This window comes from Pseudophryne corroboree, chromosome 3 (genome assembly GCF_028390025.1).
Source record: "Pseudophryne corroboree isolate aPseCor3 chromosome 3, aPseCor3.hap2, whole genome shotgun sequence".
NCBI lineage: Eukaryota > Metazoa > Chordata > Amphibia > Anura > Myobatrachidae > Pseudophryne > Pseudophryne corroboree.
In genome coordinates, this window is record NC_086446.1 from 485,386,138 (window position 1) to 485,399,712 (window position 13,575).

The following is a 13,575-nucleotide window of genomic DNA, read 5'->3' on the forward strand; positions in this document are numbered from 1 at the left end:
CTGCTACGAGGGACTTAGGGGAGAGAAGCGAACCTACCTGCTTGCAGCTAGCTTGGGCTTCTAGGCTACTGGACACCATTAGCTCCAGAGGGATCGAACACAGGCCCAGCCTCGGTCGTCCGGTCCCGGAGCCGCGCCGCCGCCCCCCTTGCAGAGCCAGAAGCAAGAAGAACATCCAGGAAATCGGCGGCTGAAGACTCCGGTCTTCATTAAGGTAGCGCACAGCACTGCAGCTGTGCGCCATTGCTCCCCATGCACACCTCACACTCCGGTCACTGATGGGCGCTGGGGGGGGGGGGGGCGGCGGCGGCCGCCGCCCTGGGCTGCAATAAGATTACCTTACATTGGCAAAAAGTACACATAAAATAGTCATTAAGACTATATATGTGTAGAATCCCCTGCCATATATCCATAAAAAAAGCGGGAGAAGTCCGCCGTGAAGGGGGCGGGGCTATCTCCCTCAGCACACTGGCGCCATTTCCTCTCACAGCTCCGCTGGAAGGATGCTCCCCAGGCTCTCCCCTGCAGTTTCCAGGCTCAATAGGGTAAAAAAGAGAGGGGGGGCACTGAATTTAGGCGCAAATACTATATATAAATATATTTCTCCTTCATCCACTAGGGGCCACTGGAGTGTAGTTACAATGGGGAGATAGTAGGTGGTATTGGTAGCTGGCACTTTAAAAATTCTCAGACTGTGGCTAGCTCCTCCCCTACTATCTCCCCTCCAAGCCAGTCTTAGTTAAGTGCCCGAGGTAGCTGGTTCACTTGGGTTTAGCTGAAGAATTTTCTTCTTTTTTCTTTATTATTTTATTTTTCTTACACACTCACAGACTGGCAGCTCTGCCACTGCCAGTCTGCACCGTGGGAGCTGCCGGCGGGGTCCCATCGCAGCTGCGTGCGGCTAGGGATGGGCCCCGGCTGAGGGAGACACTGAGCTCTCCTGAGTTGGCGGACACCGCTGCGTGCGGCGCGTGTCGCGGTCACTCCATCCAGCAGAAGATTCCGGCAGCATGGCAGCGGTGAGTATCAAAAAATGGTCGGACACCGCTGCGTGCGGCTTGTGTCGGGACCACCCCACCACAGAAGATTCCGGCTGGACGCCGCTGCGTGCGGCGTGTGTCGGGGCCGATCCACCAAGAACACAGTGGTGAGTGAAGTATACTTTATTTGTGGTGGCTATGTATGTTTTTAGAGCAATGCACTGTTTATTGTTGTACAACCCACTCCAGAAGGGCTCTCTGGGGCTGTAATGTACTTTATTGTATCCTTACCTGTCCTCCTCATGGAGAAACAGACAGGATGATTGGGGGAGGCTGAGTATGTGTTTATACAACCCTGACTGAAAAACGGGTGTGTGTCATTCTGATAACCCTCTGCTCCCCCAGCTCCCCGCACCCCCCGCACAGATCCCCACTCAACGCGACTCACAGAGCCGGCACAGGGATCCCGCTCGAGCGCAAAGCAATGTTTAAATTTGGCGCCTTGTACGGAGGGTGCGGAGCTAAGTCCCGCTCTGTAGAGCGAGCTCAGCGCTCCCTGCTCCCAGGCGGCGACTCGCGCTCTGTTCAGCGCAACACTCCCCGGCGGCGGCTAGCAGATACAGGGCTCTACTAGCGCTGTATAGCGGGCTCAGCGCTCCCCGGCGGTGACTCGCAGGCCCAGCGGAGGGTACAGCTCGCTTCCCGCTTAGTTTTGCAATAAGGCGCCATAGCCGGGGGGCGGAGCTAACTCCTGCTCTGTACAGCGGGCTCAGCATTCTCCGCTCCCCGGCCACTGTTATAGTGTAATAGGCATTTATGTGAGTTTAATGCACATGGTGCTGAGGAGAATGTGATATAGTCAGAGTGGCTCAGCACTAATCCAGTTATCCACTATATAGATTTTATCGCATAGCCCAGAGGAGTTTCACTCTGGCGGCCATTTCCTCCCTGCACAGACCTGGCTTCATATTTGCAGTGTCTCCTATAGCCCAGTGGGCTAATCTTGCATACTCAGAGACAAATACAAATAAAGTCCCAGGTATATTAACAGTTAACCCGCTTTACTCAGCGGGCTCCCAGGTCTCCCCGTCGCTAGGCAACAGCTCTGGGATTTGTAACTTTTCGATACTTCAGGCTGCTGAAATATAGATACATTCCTCCTGCAGTAGAGTCCTCTACCCAGCATTTCCCTACTTGCAAATCAGGGAACCTGCTCTATTACAGTAGCTGGGACTCAGCTCAATAATAATTCAAAGGATCTACTGTGCAGTATTTATTTACCTACGGTGTGTGTGTATATATACATATATAGTTATGTTTGTGCATGTATATATATAGATATATATATTTAAGTGCGTGTAGGTATGTATATAGATAAATCCATAAAATACCAGATATAGGGGATAAAAGCCTACGGCCACACCACCCTGAACACGCCCGATCTCGTCTGATCTCGGAAACTAAGCAGGGTCAGGCCTGGTTAGTACTTGGATGGGAGACCGCCTGGGAATACCAGGTGCTGTAGGCTACTTCCGCAATGTTTTCTAATAACAACATCTTGCACATAACATTTTCCCCCATCTTTCTCACAGGCTGGTCACCATTTTGAAAAGCCAGCGGAACCTCAGAGAAACATCTGGTGCACCTTAATTAGCGGTACACTAAATACAGGGCGGGGTGTTGCCTTCCCTTTATTATTCCTTGTTGTCACTAGTTACTAATGCTATTTGTAATTGTGGAATGCGTGTAAGGCATCAGACAAATAGCGCTGCGGCTCAGTACGCTAGTAGCGGGTATCTGAACAGGGGTTTGAATCCAAACAAAACTTTAAGGAGAACTCCTATAGCCTAGGGCTAAGACTCCTGTCCCACAGCGCAGCGTTGCTGGTTCAGGTCTCCGCTGCTCCAGAAAGTTTATTTTAATCGTATCGGTCACTACACATTATAGTGCAGACCTTACGTAGGGCTCTGTTTATTTAACCCACCTTTTCTCCTTTCGTTTGTCTCTCCTGGGATAGTCGAAGAATTCCCTCTTAGGTGTGAAGTATGCGGCGGAGCCATCTGCTTCGCCCTCCACGCACCTGCACACCCCTGTTTGATCAATGATGCAGGTAATGTCACTATTAACCAGACAATAGCTCATCAGGTAAGCCCTTGGACTTTGGTTTCCAAGGTCACAGGATCAAATCACAGCGGGACCAAACACACCTTTCCAAAAAGAAACTTTGCTAACATTCCATGCATTACTGATGTCTGTTTTCTGTGGATCTGAACCAGTGTCTCAGAATATACAGGTACATAATACAGCAGTTCATCTGATACTGCAGGTAAAGGAGGAGGACACGTCAAGTCCATCAGGGTTCCACGCCATTGACGAAAATGACAGCGACTGGTTCAGTTTCGGATGAGCTGGGCAGGCTCCGGTAGGCGGCCGACAGACACCCGAATACACAATATCAGGTATCAAACAAGGTTTGTTTTCCTATCTTTTCCCCGCAGATGGCAGGAGATGGTATCAGAACCTCTCTAGGGTATACACCTCGGTGTATCGCCGGTCCATCAAGCCGCCGTTTTCCTGAGGCAACCTTGCTCAGGGATCCATCGACATATGCGGCAGCATGGTTCTACCGTATCCGGAGCAGGTAGGTTGGGGAACAATTGTCCTCTAGGTTACAGGATGCTTCGCATCAGGATCAATTGATACTTTGATACAGGTCAGAATCACGATTCTGCTTTATGTTCCTTGGAGGTCTCCATGTCTACAGACTCGGACCCTGCATCTTCGCTTGGGCTGTCTTAACCCGACGACCTCTGGGGCTGCGACAGTGACAAGTAAACATGAAATCCTACGGGGCAGATGGTTCTGGGGAAGGAACTTTCTGCAGGATTTCTTGAACCAATGGAGGTAGGTCCACTTTGATTTCTCCTACTACTGCCCCAGCTCCAAGACAGACCTTTACTGGTCTTCCCTTTAGATTTTTTCGTGCCCTTTCAGGTTTTTGACTCCACACGGGTGATATCTTCGTCGCCAGGGGTTCTCAGGGTAAAAAGGCTGAAGCAGAGGTTCAACATCCTCAGTCCAGTCTGATTTTATGTCATCCTATACACCCATTACACCTGCAGGGTCCCAGGGTAGGCGCAGGTCGATGGGAGAAGGCTTGGGCGGTTACAACCGTCTCAGGAGTCCCTCGGCATAGGTCGGCTGATTTACGATGACAAGAGAGTCATACTGCAGGCTGCGCTCCATAGGTTTCTAACCGCAAAGGGTGTTGATCCCTGTTTTTCACATATCATTTGAATTAGGACAGTTCTCAGGCCTTTGTTTTCTTTTCACGTTCCGAAGCCAAGTGGCTCGGACAGGCCTATTCTGGCCTTACAATCCTTTTAGTCTGTGATTGCTAGTTTAAACAAGAAAGGGAGTTTTACGTGTCCCTTGTCTTCAGAGATGCCTGTTTACTGATTTCCGTTGGACAGGCTTTTCTCAGATTCCCCCTTAACAGGATTCTCATTTTCACTGTAAGTCCTTTACTCTTCTCTCTTCCGCTCCCACAGAGTTTAGGAAGATAACAGAATAACTCTTTTTCAAGGGCAGTGGGTGACGTTGGTTCCCTAATGGGACAATTTACTGCTACTATCCCACTCTGTACATTAGGTGGCTTCTGAATATCCGGAGGATCCACGAGCTTCTGATTCGACACAGATCCAATTTATGCTCCGCATAGACGTTTCTCAACACGGTCCGTCAGAGGTTTTTTTCATTCCTCGGCACCAGAGACTCTATTTCTTCAGTCAAGTTGCGACGTAATGAGTGGTCGCCTCCATTCCTCTCGGAACGGGGGACAACAATCTTGTTTCCAGATCAAGCCACCAGGTCAGACTCCTGGGTGAGGGAACATGCCCCGGAGTTTTGTCAGCTGGTCCGCTGTGGGCGGAGATTTCGGATCGACCTCAGGGCGTTCTGACTGACTCTTTAACCCTTTATTACTCTCGGACGGCAGTAGCCGTGGAGGCCCTCAGGGCTCCGGGGAGTTTTCTGGTTATTCTATCCTGCCTCCTTTTCTATTTCTACTTCATGTTCAGTAACACAGGAGGGGATTATGCGTGCTAGTCCTCTCGGTGGCGCTGGTTGGGCCACGCATGACTTGAAGATACAGATACGCCTGTTGTCAGTAGAGGAGCCTTGGCTCCTACCTCGACTGGACTGTCTACTTCAACAGGCTCCTTTTTTTTCTCCTTGTTCAATTTTACACTGGTTTCGGTTACCCGTGTGACTGTTCACGAGACCTCAGAAGGGAGGAGTTCCCTAGTTCGGTTAGGCCTACTGGGCTCCGATTTCAGAAGTCTATTACCTCTTCTCGCTTTTGCCACTTTGGGAAAACTTTATGGAACATAATGAAGATAAAAGGGGTTTTTTCCCCCTTCTTCCAGTTACCATTCATCTTTGGTTTCTCTGGGAGGTCTTTTGCTCCGCTGCGCTTCAAACCACACTGACCGGAATTTTAGGTCTCTGCCTTTTTCGCTTTTCTTCCAAATGAGATTAGCCTAGCGGCCGTAAGTTCGGCCTCTTGTTCAGGGAGTACTCTATTGGCAACTCCCCGGGCTCGGCTTCGGCCTCAGCGGTCGTTTCTTCCAGAGGGGAGGTCCATTTTTCATATAAATCTGACACTAGTGGTTTTCAATCCTCTCTGAATGTTGTCAGGGCTCGTCAACTCTCTCTACAGAGGTCTCAGGCTATTCGATGAAGTGTTTTTTCTTCTTTGCTCTGGACGATGCTCCCGTACTAAATAGCTGGGGCCCCAGCATATGCTGGACAGTTGGATACATCTGATCATCAGACAGTCTTCTTGGCGGTTACTAGGGAACCTCCGTTTTCCATTTCAGCGCGCTTTACGCGCATTGTAAGACCTTCGTGGGCAGCCGCCCGTGGGGTCTCCATGAATATTTTGTCGGGCGGCTACTTGGTCAAACCGACATTCGTTTTGTCAAATTCTACAAGTTTGACACTTTTACGGCCTCTGCATCACTGTTTGGCCGAGCAGTTTTTACAGGACTCTCAGCGCTTTCCCACCCGTTTTTTGGGAGCTCTGGGACGTCCCCATTGTAACTACACTCCAGTGGCCCCTAGTGGATGAAGGAGAAATCAGGATTTTGGTACTTACCGATAAATCCCTTTCTCCGATTCCACAGGGGCCACTGGACGCCCGCCCAGCGCTGTTTCTCCTGATTTTTGTTTGATTAACGATTGCAGATCACCATATGACTGCTTGTTGGGTTCAGGCTAGCCTGGTTTTTGTCAGGTTCTGTTCCAGGTTTAGTTTGTGTTCGCCTGGTTTACAGGGCGTCGCTAACCTCCTCTACCTTACGGTTTGTTTATTACAGCTCTCCTCGGGCACAGTTTAACGTAGACTGGCTTGGAGGGGAGATAGTAGGGGAGGAGCTAGCCACAGTCTGAGAATTTTTAAAGTGCCAGCTACCAATACCACCTACTATCTCCCCATTGTAACTACACTCCAGTGGCCCCTGTGGAATCGGAGAAAGGGATTTATCGGTAAGTACCAAAATCCTGATATATATAGCTGCTATAGGGTAAAATCACTCATTATAGTGTACATCCCTGTGATTTATAGCGCTGTGGTGTGTGCTGGCATACTCTCTCTCTCTGTCTCCCCAAAGGACTTTGTGGGGTCCTGTCCTCAGTCAGAGCATTCCCTGTGTGTGTGCGGAGTGTCGGTACGGCTGTGTCGACATGTTTGATGAGGAGGCTTATGTGGAGGCGGAGCAGGTGCCGATAAATGTGATGTCATCCCCTGCGGGGTCGACACCTGAGTGGATGGATATGTGGAAGGAATTACGTGACAGTGTCAACTCCTTACATAAGAGGTTTGATGACATAGCAGATGTGGGACAGCCGGCTTCTCAGTCCGTGCCTGCCCAGGCGTCTCAAAAGCCATCAGGGGCTCAAAAACGCCCGCTACCTCAGATGGCAGACACAGATGTCGACACGGATACTGACTCCAGTGTCGACGACGATGAGACTAGTGTACATTCCAATAGGGCCATCCGTTACATGATTACGGCAATGAAAAATGTGTTGCACATTTCTGACATTAACCCTGGTACCACAAAAAAGGGTATTATGTTTGGGGAGAAAAAGCAACCTGTGGTTTTTCCCCCTTCTGAAGAGTTAAATGAAGTGTGTGATGAAGCGTGGGTTTCCCCCGATAAGAAACTGGTAATTTCCAAAAAGTTACTAAGGGCGTACCCTTTCCCGCCAGAGGATAGGATGCGTTGGGAGACATCCCCTAGGGTGGATAAAGCGCTCACACGCTTGTCAAAGAAGGTGGCACTACCGTCTCCGGATACGGCCACCCTAAAGGAGCCTGCGGATAGAAAGCAGGAGGCTATCCTGAAGTCTGTATATACACACTCAGGTATTATACTGAGACCGGCTATTGCTTCAGCATGGATGTGCAGTGCTGTAGCTGCGTGATACATTGATACCCTTGACAGGGACACTATATTGCTAACTGTAGAGCATATAAAAGACGTAGTCTTATACATGAGAGTTGCACAGAGGGATATTTGCCAACTGGCATCTAGAATAAATGCAATGTCCATTTCTGCCAGGAGAGTATTATGGACTCGGCAGTGGACAGGTTATGCGGATTCTAAAAGGCACATGGAGGTTTTGCCTTACAAGGGTGAGGAATTGTTCGGGGATGGTCTCTCGGACCTCGTTTCCACAGCGACGGCTGGGAAGTCGACATTTTTACCCCATGTTCCCTCACAGCCAAAGAAAGCACCGTATTATCAGGTACAGTCCTTTCGGCCCCAGAAAGGCAAGCGGGTTAAAGGCGCGTCCTTTCTGCCCAGAGGCAGAGGTAGGGGGAAAAAGCTGCACCAAACAGCAAGTTCCCAGGAACAAAAGTCCTCTCCCGCTTCCTCTAAGTCCACCGCATGACGCTGGGGCTCCACAGGTGGAGCCAGGTGCGGTGGGGGCCCGTCTCCGGAACTTCAGCGACCAGTGGGTTCGCTCACGGGTGGATCCCTGGATTCTACAAGTGGTATCTCAGGGGTACAAGCTGGAATTCGAGACGTCTCCCCCTCGCAGTTTCCTCAAATCAGCCTTGCCAACTACTCCCCCAGACAGGGAGGCGGTGCTGGAGGCGATTCACAAGCTGTACTCCCAGCAGGTGATAACCAAAGTACCCCTCCTTCAACAGGGACGGGGTTACTATTCCACAATGTTTGTGGTACCGAAACCGGATGGTTCGGTGAGACCCATTTTAAATTTTAAATCCTTGAACACTTATATAAGAAGGTTCAAGTTCAAAATGGAATCGCTCAGGGCGGTTATTGCAAGCCTGGACGAAGGGGATTACATGGTATCACTGGACATCAAGGATGCTTACCTGCATGTCCCCATTTACCCTCCTCACCAGGAGTACCTCAGATTTGTGGTACAGGACTGTCATTACCAATTCCAGACGTTGCCGTTTGGTCTGTCCACGGCACCGAGGGTATTTACCAAGGTAATGGCCGAAATGATGATACTCCTTCGAAAAAAGGGAGTTATAATTATCCCGTACTTGGACGATCTCCTTATAAAGGCGAGGTCCAGGGAACAGTTGTTGATCGGAGTAGCACTAGCTCGGGAAGTGCTACAACAGCACTGCTGGATCCTGAATATTCCAAAGTCGCAGCTGGTTCCTACAACGCGTCTACTGTTCCTGGGGATGGTTCTGGACACAGAACAGAAAAAGGTGTTTCTCCCGGAGGAGAAGGCCAAGGAGTTGTCATCTCTAGTCAGAGACCTCCTAAAACCAAAACAGGTGTCGGTGCACCACTGCACGTGAGTCCTGGGAAAGATGGTAGCTTCTTACGAAGCAATTCCATTCGGAAGGTTCCATGCAAGGATCTTTCAGTGGGATCTGTTGGACAGGTGGTCCGGATCGCATCTTCAGATGCATCGGCTGATAACCCTGTCTCCAAGGACCAGGGTGTCGCTGTTGTGGTGGCTGCAGAGTGCTCATCTTCTAGAGGGCCGCAGATTCGGCATACAGGACTGGGTACTGGTGACCACGGATGCCAGCCTTCGAGGTTGGGGGGCAGTCACACAGGGAAGAAACTTCCAAGGACTATGGACGAGTCAGGAGACTTCCCTACACATAAATATTCTGGAACTAAGGGCCATTTACAATGCCCTAAGTCAGGCAAGAACCCTGCTTCAACACCAGCCGGTGCTGATCCAGTCAGACAACATCACGGCGGTCGCCCATGTAAACTGTCGGGGTGGCACAAGAAGCAGGATGGCGATGGCAGAAGCCTCAAGGATTCTCCGATGAGCGGAAAATCATGTGTTAGCACTGTCAGCAGTGTTCATTCCGGGAGTGACAACTGGGAAGCAGACTTCCTCAGCAGGCACGACCCCCACCCGGGAGAGTGGGGACTTCATCCAGAAGTCTACCAAATGATTGTACACCGTTGGGAAAGGCCACAGGTGGACATGATGGCGTCCCGCCTCAACAAAAAGCTAAAAAGATATTGCGCCGGGTCAAGGGAACCTCAGGCGATAGCTGTGGACGCTCTAGTGACACCGTGGGTGTACCAGTCGGTTTATGTGTTCCCTCCTCTGCCTCTCATACCCAAGGTACTGAGAATAATAAGAAGGAGAGGAGTAAGAACTATACTTGTGGTTCCAGATTGGCCAAGAAGAGCTTGGTACCCAGAACTTCAAGAAATGATCTCAGAGGACCCATGGCCTCTGCCGCTCAGACAGGACCTGCTGCAGCAGGGGCCCTGTCTGTTCCAAGACTTACCGCGGCTGCGTTTGACGGCATGGTGGTTGAACACCGGATCCTAAAAGAAAAGGGCATTCCGGAGGAAGTCATTCCTACGCTGATTAAAGCTAGGAAAGATGTGACCGTAAGACATTATCACCGCATATGGCGAAAATATGTTGCTTGGTGTGAGGCCAGGAAGGCCCCAACGGAGGAATTTCAGCTCGGTCGATTTCTGCACTTCCTACAGTCAGGAGTGACTATGGGCCTAAAATTGGGTTCCATTAAGGTCCAGATCTCGGGTCTGTCGATTTTCTTCCAAAAAGAACTGGCTTCACTGCCTGAAGTTCAGACTTTTGTTAAAGGAGTGCTGCATATTCAGCCCCCTTTTGTGCCTCCAGTGGCACCGTGGGATCTCAACGTGGTGTTGGATTTCCTTAAGTCGCATTGGTTTGAGCCACTTAAAACCGTGGAAAGTGGTCATGCTGTTGGCCTTGGCGTCGGCCAGGCGTGTATCAGAATTGGCGGCTTTGTCATGTAAAAGCCCTTATCTGATTTTTCATATGGATAGGGCGGAATTGAGGACTCATTCCCAATTCCTTCCTAAGGTGGTTTCAGCTTTTCATGTGAACCAACCTATTGTGGTGCCTGCGGCTACTCGGGACTTGGAGGATTCCAAGTTACTGGACGTAGTCAGGGCCCTGAAAATATGTTTCCAGGACGGCTGGAGTCAGGAAATCTCTCTATTTATCCTGTATGCACCCAACAAGCTGGGTGCTCCTGCTTCTAAGCAGACTATTGCTCGCTGGATCTGTAGCACGATTCAATTTGCACATTCTGCGGCTGGACTGCCGCATTCTAAATCTGTAAAAGCCCATTCCACGAGGAAAGTGGGCTCTTCTTGGGCGGCTGCCCGAGGGGTCTTGGCTTTACAACTTTGCCGAGCTGCTACTTGGTCGGGTTCAAACACATTTGCAAAATTCTACAAGTTTGATACCCTGGCTGAGGAGGACCTTGAGTTTGCTCATTCGGTGCTGCAGAGTCATCCGCACTCTCCCGCCCGTTTGGGAGCTTTGGTATAATCCCCATGGTCCTTACGGAGTTCCCAGCATCCACTAGGACGTCAGAGAAAATAAGAATTTACTCACCGGTAATTCTATTTCTCGTAGTCTGTAGTGGATGCTGGGCGCCCATCCCAAGTGCGGATTGTCTGCAATACTTTTATATAGTTATTGCCTAACTAAAGGGTTATTGTTATGAGCCATCTGTTCGTGAGGCTCAGTTGTTGTTGTTCATACTGTTAACTGGATATAATATCACGAGTTGTACGGTGTGATTGGTGTGGCTGGTATGAGTCTTACCCGGGATTCCAAATCCCTTCCTTATTGTGTCAGCTCTTCCGGGCATAGTTTCCCTAGCTGAGGTCTGGAGGAGGGGCATAGAGGGAGGAGCCAGTGCACACCAGGTAGTCCTAATTCTTTCTTAGAGTGCCCAGTCTCCTTCGGAGCCCGCTATTCTCCATGGTCCTTACGGAGTTCCCAGCATCCACTACGGACTACGAGAAATAGAATTACCGGTGAGTAAATTCTTATTTTTTTTTTTACATGCATTAGCGTATACACAGAAGTATTAAAACATTAGTATTAGCTAATTAGTGTACTCTACTTCTCCAGTAATATGAGTTCTAGGATCTTAATATTAATAAAATTGATTTTATGCAGCTACAGTTGACGCAGCTGTACTTACTAAGCTCCACCCAAGTAGGCAGGGTACTCTTTGTAAGAAGCTAGTCTCCATGTTCCTCTTCTGGTAATTAACGATCAAATCAAACTATAAATAATCAAAGTTGTCTGCTATGGGTTGGAAAGGGATATTGGCTTTGAGACCACCACTGCCAATATATGCTGACAAAACTTTTGCGCTAGTCGTCCTACTCTTTCGCTCAGCTGAATTCTTCCAGTCCTAAGGAATTACTTGCAGCACTTACCAATCCCAACATAAGTGAGATGCATTACACCCAGGGTGAAATTAAATGTCCAGGGCCCTCAGACTGTTACAACATAAACTGGAAAAGCTGCTATGTAGTAAGCATATATACTCAAAGACTGCACTGCATCTAAAGAGGGCAGGTAAACCATCACCACAAGGTGGCGAATATTCTCTTGATATGGAAATCAGAGACCACTTGTGATGAAAATTTATCACCAGAACCACCATTTTTTATAGTGGAAAGTGACAAAGCAAAGTCTTAACTTCAAGAAAGCGAAATGAACAAAAAAAAAACTTAACTTTGAACTTACAGAAAACTCAAACAACCAAGACGAGGGATATATTCTCTAGAAAACAACATGTAGAAAAGTATTCCCATAGCCAAATTCCTACAAAGCCAAGCATAGTTAAGAGCCAACCTGTGTAAAGTCTGCTTTAAAGGAATGCAGATTCTATCATGACGGAAGTGGTTGTCATAAATAGCTGGAAGAAGACATGCCATACTCTTTGAAAAGCCTGAGAAGTGAGGGTCTTTCTGTCTCATGATTTATCTGAATAAACCCTATTGTGTCCCTCCTTATGATTATAGCTTCAAGAGTATGCTGTTGGGGTGAGGCCCCTGAGATTTAAATGATTTGGTCCTTTTGATGGATCTGGTTGTAGTATCAGTCTCCCATAGAACATCTGGTGAAATTAAGAAATTGTCTGATTTGTAAGATCCCTAGCTAAAGAAATCTCTGTTAAGCAATATTTGTGTGCAGTATAGTCTTTCAGAGTGGTGAATCATCTGAAGTGGTTGAACCAATATGCTGTTTTCTGCCCTTAGCATGGAAACAGCATCGCGCCAGACACTTAACGACTAAACACCATGTTTAGGGCGCAAGAACTGCAATTATCCAACATAAGTGTGTTAATTTGAATAGCTTGTTCCCGGTTCTATTCAGATTGCGCTGAATTGAATCGAGCCCAGAGAGTCTAGCTTTGGAAGTAAAGTTTTACATACAGCTACACTATATTGACAAGTGTTCAACCGTCTGACCATTACACCAACAGGGACTGTAAGGACATTGTATTCAAATACATACAGTATACTTTAATATGGAGTTGGCCCGCTTTTTTGCAGCTATAACTGCTTCCACTCTTTTACATGAAGGTTTTCCACAAGATTTAGTTTTCTCTAACGTCCTAGTGGATGCTGGGGACTCCGTAAGGACCATGGGGAATAAACGGGCTCCGCAGGAGACAGGGCACCCCAAGAAAGAATTTGGATACTGGTGTGTTCTGGCTCCTCCCTCCATGTCCCTCCTCCAGACCCCAGTTTGAATCTGTGCCCGGACGAGCTGGGTGCTACTTAGTGAGCTCTCCTGAGCTTGCTAAAAAGAAAGTATTTTGTTAGGTTTTTTATTTTCAGAGAGATCTGCTGGCAACAGACTCTGCTACGTGGGACTGAGGGGAGAGAAGCAGCCCTACTCACTAGAAGATAGGTCCTGCTTCTTAGGCTACTGGACACCATTAGCTCCAGAGGGATCGTACACAGGATCGCACCCTTGGTCGTCCGATCCCGGAGCCGCGCCGCCGTCCCCCTCGCAGAGCCGGAAGACAGAAGCCGGTGACAGAAGCAAGAAGACTTCGAAATCGGCGGCAGAAGACTCCAGTCTTCATATGAGGTAGCGTACAGCACTGCAGCTGTGCGCCATTGCTCCCACACTAAACCCACATACTCCGGTCACTGTAGGGTGCAGGGGGGGGGGGGGGGGGGGGGGCGGCGCCCTGGGCAGCAATTAGAGACCTCTTGGCAAAAGTGGGCATATATACAGTTGGGCACTG

At 49.0% G+C, this 13,575-nt stretch overlaps 1 protein-coding gene and 1 non-coding gene across 4 annotated transcripts in view; both read left to right on the top strand.

The window, feature by feature from the left end:
• ATAD5 (ATPase family AAA domain containing 5) overlaps window positions 1-13,575 on the top strand; it is a 359,161-nt gene that overhangs the window by 296,099 nt on the left and 49,487 nt on the right. The window lies entirely within an intron of this gene.
• On the top strand, window positions 2,390-2,508 carry LOC134901343 (5S ribosomal RNA). The gene has a single exon (XR_010174831.1). It is a non-coding gene; the product is annotated as a 5S ribosomal RNA (ribosomal RNA).